General features: G+C 37.2%; 1 protein-coding gene across 1 annotated transcript in view; it reads right to left on the reverse strand.

Annotated features, from left to right (window-relative positions):
• LOC141394531 (uncharacterized) overlaps positions 1 to 5,595 on the reverse strand; it is an 83,509-nt gene extending 77,914 nt beyond the window's left edge. The window contains exon 1 of the mRNA XM_073969084.1: positions 3,712 to 5,595. The gene's annotated coding sequence lies outside the window, so the exon portion shown is untranslated. The remainder of the gene's footprint in view (positions 1 to 3,711) is intronic.
• Positions 5,596 to 6,000: the final 405 nt, after the last annotated feature.

Below are 6,000 nucleotides of genomic sequence, written 5' to 3' on the forward strand. Positions count from 1 at the left end.
TTCTTTTTCAAATATATGTTTCATTAACCCCCTGAATTTCCGGTTCGCAGTAGAACTTTACGTAAGGGAGGTGGTACATAATTGACAAAAAGTTGGCTTGGTAAAATGTGACATAACGTGTTCCATGCGAAGCAATCTGCCAAAAACAAAAAAAAAAAGAACCCATGGATCAAACAAGTAAAAAAGTATCAGTCGGCTTTGCCGACAGAGATATAACCTCAGCCTAAGTGAATTGAAACTTTCATCTACGGTCAGATCAAATGTATTTATGATATTTTCATTATTTTGTGGCCTTTTTTGGACCTTTGAACATGCCGACGAAAATATGGATGAGGATTAAAGTTCAAAAGTGTTGCAGAGGAATGGACCGACATAGTCCATTATGGAAGTGAATCTTATCTTTTCGATAGATATCGCGCCCGCCAGTCATTTCAGTGGGTCATCGTATAACTAATGGACCAGTATGCCAGGAAGCATGGAATTGTCCACGGAAAACATAATACATTTCCAAGGGATCTTCGAACAGACCTTAAACTGTTGAACTTTTGTGAAGAAGGTACCCTAAGGTACCTAAATTTTAGAAGTTAAACTAAATTTGGACGAAATATTAGGAGATCCCAATTTTGGACCAAATTTGTTCAATAGATATCGTGCATACCATTTAAATAACATTTTTTAAATATTCGGGGAAACTACCGGATGTTGTGGACCGGTATTGCCTATCTTTGAACTGAAAGTATGACAAAATATCAGGAAGGCCAAATTTTGGACCAAATCGGTTAGTTCGAGAGTTATCGTGCTCTCCAGCCACTACATATGGTACCATAGGGGTTTTTTTACATCTTTCGGGCAGTTTTCTCAAAAAGTATGGACTTGCCCCTAAAAACTTTTACCGTCGTAATTGACGCAGCGAATGCAAGTTGCTCAAAAAAATTTAAGTGATTCGAGACTGGTCTTAAAGTGAACTTATCCGTAATTTTGTGTGATAGGTACCCAAAGGAGTGGACAAACATAGTCCATATTCGATCTATATCTGGTAGATATATTAGGATGTGTAAAGTATGGACCAAATCGGTCACTCCGTTTTTTTCCGTTTTTATACCCTCAGCCTTTAGGCTAGAAAGGGTATATACACTTTCATACGGGCAAACTGTGCCTCATCGAAATAATGGTTTTAGACCCCAAGTATGTTTGGACGAAATGTGTTTCAGACAATTTGGAGTCGATTTAGCAATGTCCGTCCGTCTGTCTGTCTATCCGTCTGTCTGGCTGGCTGGTGCGCACGATAACTCTCAAACGGATGAGCCGATTTGATCCAAAATTTGGCTACCGTAATATTTTGTCCAAACTTAGTTTAAGTTCGAAGATGGGACATATCGGTCTACTCCTTCGGGTACCTCCCCCACAAAAGTTCGAAAATGTTCGGAAAATTTGTGCGCACGATAACTCTTGAAGGGAGTAACCGATTTGGTCCATACTTTCACATCGTGAAATGTGTACCAGACTTAGATAAAGTTTCAACATGGACTCAATCGGTCCACTCCTTCGGGTACCTCCCACACAAAATTTCGGAAAAGTTCAGTTTAGGGCCTGCTCTCGAATCGCTTTGATTTTTGTTGTAGCAACTTATATTCACTGCCCCACATACGACGGTACAAGTTTCACCAGGGGCAAGTCCATACTTCCTGAGAAAATAGCCTGAAATGTGCAAAAAACCCCTACGACACCGTGTGTAGTGGTTAGAGCGCAAGATAACTCTCGAGCGGATCTGCCGATTCGGTCCAAAATTTGGCCTTAGTAACATTTTGTCCAAACATAGTTTAAGTTTGAAGATAAGCCATGTCGGTCCACGCCTTCAGGTACCTCCCCACAAAAGTTCAAAAATGTTCGGAAAAATTGTTCGTACGGTAACTCTTGAAGGAGTGGCCGAATTGGTCTATACTTTACACATCCTAATATATCTACCAGATATAGATCAGATTGAAATATGGACTATATTTGTCCACTCCATCCGGTACCTCCCACACAAAATTTCGGATAAGTTCACTTTAAGACCTGATATCGAATCACTTTGACTTTTGTTGAAGCAACTTGCATTCGCTGTCTCAATTACGATGGTAAAAGTTTTTAGGGGCAAGTCCATACTTCTTGAGCATATGTTGTGGCAGGAAAGCCACTTCCATAACGGTCAATGTCGATCCATTCCTTTTAGTATCTCCTCCGCAAAACTATTGATCTTTAATCCTAATCAACATTTTTGTCGGTTCAAACATACGTATTTTGGGAAAAAAAATTTTTCAATATACACAGGCTGAGGGTATATCTCTGTCGGCAAAGCCGACTGATACTTTTTTACTTGTTTTTTAAATCTTTCAGGCTATTTTCTCAGGAAGTATGGACTTGCCCCTTATGAGACATGTTCCGTTGTAAGCGGAGCAGTGAATACAAGTTGCTATAACAAAATCAAAGAGATTCGAGAACAGGCCCTAAACTGAACTTTTTCGAAATTTTGTGTGGGAGGTACCCGAGGGAGTGGACCGATTGAGTCCACACTAGAACCTCATCTAAGTCTGGGAGAAATATCACGATGTGCAAAGTATGGACCCAATCGGTTATTCCCTTCCAGAGTTATAGTGCGCACAAATTTTCCGAACATTTCCGAACTTTTGTGGGGGAGGTCCCGAAAGGAGTGGGCCGATATACCCGATCTTCAAACGTGAACTAAGTTTGGACAAAATATTACGAAAGCCAAATTTTGAACCAAATCGGTTCATCCGTTCGAGAGTTATCGTGCGCACCAGCCAGACAGACGACTCCAAATTGTCTGAAACACATTTTGTCCAAACATACTTGGGGTCTAAAACCATTATTTCGATGAGGCACATTTTGCCCGTATGAAATTGTATATACCCTTGTTAGCATAAATGCTGAGGGTATAATCAGCAACTTTTTGCAATTATATAAATTGGCCATAACTTCTAGACTATAACAGATATCTGACTAAAATCAACTTCTGATATATTCTTTGAGTTTAGTTAATTGGAATTGTGCTCTTAAAGTATTGAATGTTTGCACCACTTTTAGACTGTATAGACTCAAACATTAACTTCAATTTTTCTCGAATCAGGCAAATGGCATATGGAACACTTAAGCATGACACCGACGATATGGGTCCTCATATGCACGATTTGGCGTGGTCCAAATAAACTAAACAATGTTGGAGTAACTCCTGCTTGATGACATTTATTGTGAAGCCATCCCTCCAAAAATTATGTTTTGTGGGAAAATTTTGCATAAACTTACTTGTTTTTAACTTTTAGAAATTCTTGGCGTTTAGATAAGATTTACAGATTTGGTGTATTAACTCAAATATTTTGATGTATACTATAAAAACGCCGATACACGTATCTAATATTGTTATTACCTTGTATTTTTTAGCGTCGCGCAGTATAATACACGTATTTTATCGAAAACACTTGTTTTAGAAATAGTAAACATCTAAAATCGTAGCAAAAAAATATTAACACCAAACATTCACTTTATTTTGCTGGGTTGCCTTTGAAATGAAATCCGAAGGAATTTTTACAATGGCAAATAACAACAGAAATAAAAAAAAGCAAATCTTCTAAATACACAGGTGAGTTGATGAGGAATAAAAGGAAGAACGATGGACGAGCGCTGCTCAAAGATTACAAAGACAACAATACTTACAAATAAACTTTTGGCTGAGAATGCCACGAGTGAGAGGAAAAAAATTGGGATGTCTTTGGTTGCTGTTGTCAGTTGTGATGCTGATGTCAATGTGTAGTTGTTCTCCTCCTTCTTGCAGTTGTTGTTTTTGCGATAGCAGTTGTTGGTTTTTTATTTATTTGAATGGTTTTTGTTTAATAATTAATTTAAATTATTTTTTACGATTTGTTTTTTTTTTTTTAATTAAGTAGTTGTAGTAGTTTTGTTGTTGTTATCAAAAAAGTGCACAAAATGTATGGCGAAAATTTGGGTAAAGGGTGCAGTATTAAAAAATATATTTTATTTTGTTTGTTTGTTTTTTTTTTAATCACAGATTTTCTTTTTTCGGTTTGTTTAAAAACAAATTGGTTTGGTTTTGCTTATAAGAAATTAATTTTTGAAAACAAAAATCCAAATACTCTGTTGATGTTTTTGTTGTTTGAAAGGGCGGCCGTTACAATGTTTGGAGATGACGGGAGGCTGTAATGTTGCCTACTTTAAGTATTTGTTGTTGCTGTTTTTGTTTGTTTGTTCCTTTCGTTGTATTCGAAGTCGAAGTTATGACAAGGAAAATTGCAGTGTGTGCTTCAACTCCCCCCGGAGCACCTCCAATTGGCCTGACCCAAAAAAAGATTGATTGTTGGTTGCTGCTTCTTTCTTCTGGTCTTTTGGATTAGTTTTCCTTTTTTATTATTATATTGTTTTCACAAAACACAACTGTAGTTCTTCTTCGGCTTTAGGACGACAAGTGAGCTATCGAGCGAGCGAGTCGAGTAATGTGATGTTTAAAGTCGCGTGTTTCGGTATTGAATGTGTTGGTTGGTTGGTTGCCTTAATGGTTTATGAGGCTTTTTTTCTGAACAGTTTTCACTTTTGCTATTGTTGTTTTTGTTGCTGAACACTGCGTGACTCAGCTTTGCTTTAGATTAGTTGTTTTTGCAGTTGTTGTTGTTGTTGTTAAGTGGTGTTGTTTCTTGGTTAGCTTTTAGGTTTACCATCGACAACTCTACTTGGGAGCGTATGATGATTTTCACGAGTATGTCCTTGATTTAAGGTAATATATATTTTTTGAAGATAACTTGGCTTAGCTGTATGATGAGTATAATAATTTTATTTCAGCACCATTTTCACATAAAACCAAAAGAAACATACACGCAAACACACATATACAAACAGATAGACAGACGGTAGAGAGGGCGGGCGAGCGGGCGTGCGAGCAGACTCACACCCTTAACTTGAATGGAGCCAAATGTCTTATGGGTTTTTGAAAATTTGCTGTCCGTGGCAGGCTAACGAAACGAGACAAATGAAAATGTGTGGGGTATCCCAACAAACTATAGGGGGATTCAGTGCGTTCAGTTTAGATTACAGATGCCGATGTCACACATATGGTTTTTCTTTTTTTGTTGTATGTTTTTTTTTTGCAACAGATATATACTAAAAATTTATTTTTTTTAGTTTTTTATTTTTTCAAGTTCACTGCGTTCTACGCTGAAAATTGCATTACGATTTGATTCGAATTTTATTTTCAATTAGATACTTGATTTGAAATTTTTATCCAATATGCGTTTAGTTTTTCCTACGGATTTCTTATAGCTGAGTTGTATGAGGAGTTTAGTTAAAATTTAGGAAGGACGTTGTCGAATTGAAGTTTTCTTTTGGATGTTTTGATATTTTTTCTCTGTATACTTTATTCAAAATTCTGTTCCTTTTTTTTAACAAAAAATAGAGATTTTTGCCTTTTTGGTTGTTTCACGTTTTGAACGTCTGCAACTATTTTTTGTTATTCTTCTTCTGGTTCGTTGTTCTTCTTCGGATACTGACTGGCGTTGTACTGATGTTTGGCCAAGGAGCAGATGTTGCACTACGACTCTTTTTCTGCTTTTTTAGGTTTCTGCATGCGTTTCAGGTTGAGCATGTATGCGGCGAGTAAGGGCTTTGCTTTCTCTGTTGTTCTCAAAGTTGTTTTCCTGTTCTGTCTCGTGACTTTTTGTTGTTGCAATTGCCCATTGCGGCTGTTTTCATACTTTTACACGCTGAACAATAATGGGGCGGCTTTTTATTTTGCTCTTTGCCTGTCAGTGCAAATTGCTCGTATCGGTGTGTGTGTGTGTGTTTGTTCTTTGATACCATAAAAACTCAAATCAGCCGTCTTCCCTTTTTGATTTTGAAATTATAGCAAAGTTTCTTTTCTAATCTCTTCCAGATTCTCCCCCTGTTGCAAAAGAGAACTTAAGCATTTAAATGAGAGCAAACATTTGCACCCTTAAA

This window comes from Musca autumnalis, unplaced genomic scaffold, assembly GCF_047663935.1.
Source record: "Musca autumnalis isolate F117 unplaced genomic scaffold, ASM4766393v1 scaffold_2, whole genome shotgun sequence".
NCBI lineage: Eukaryota > Metazoa > Arthropoda > Insecta > Diptera > Muscidae > Musca > Musca autumnalis.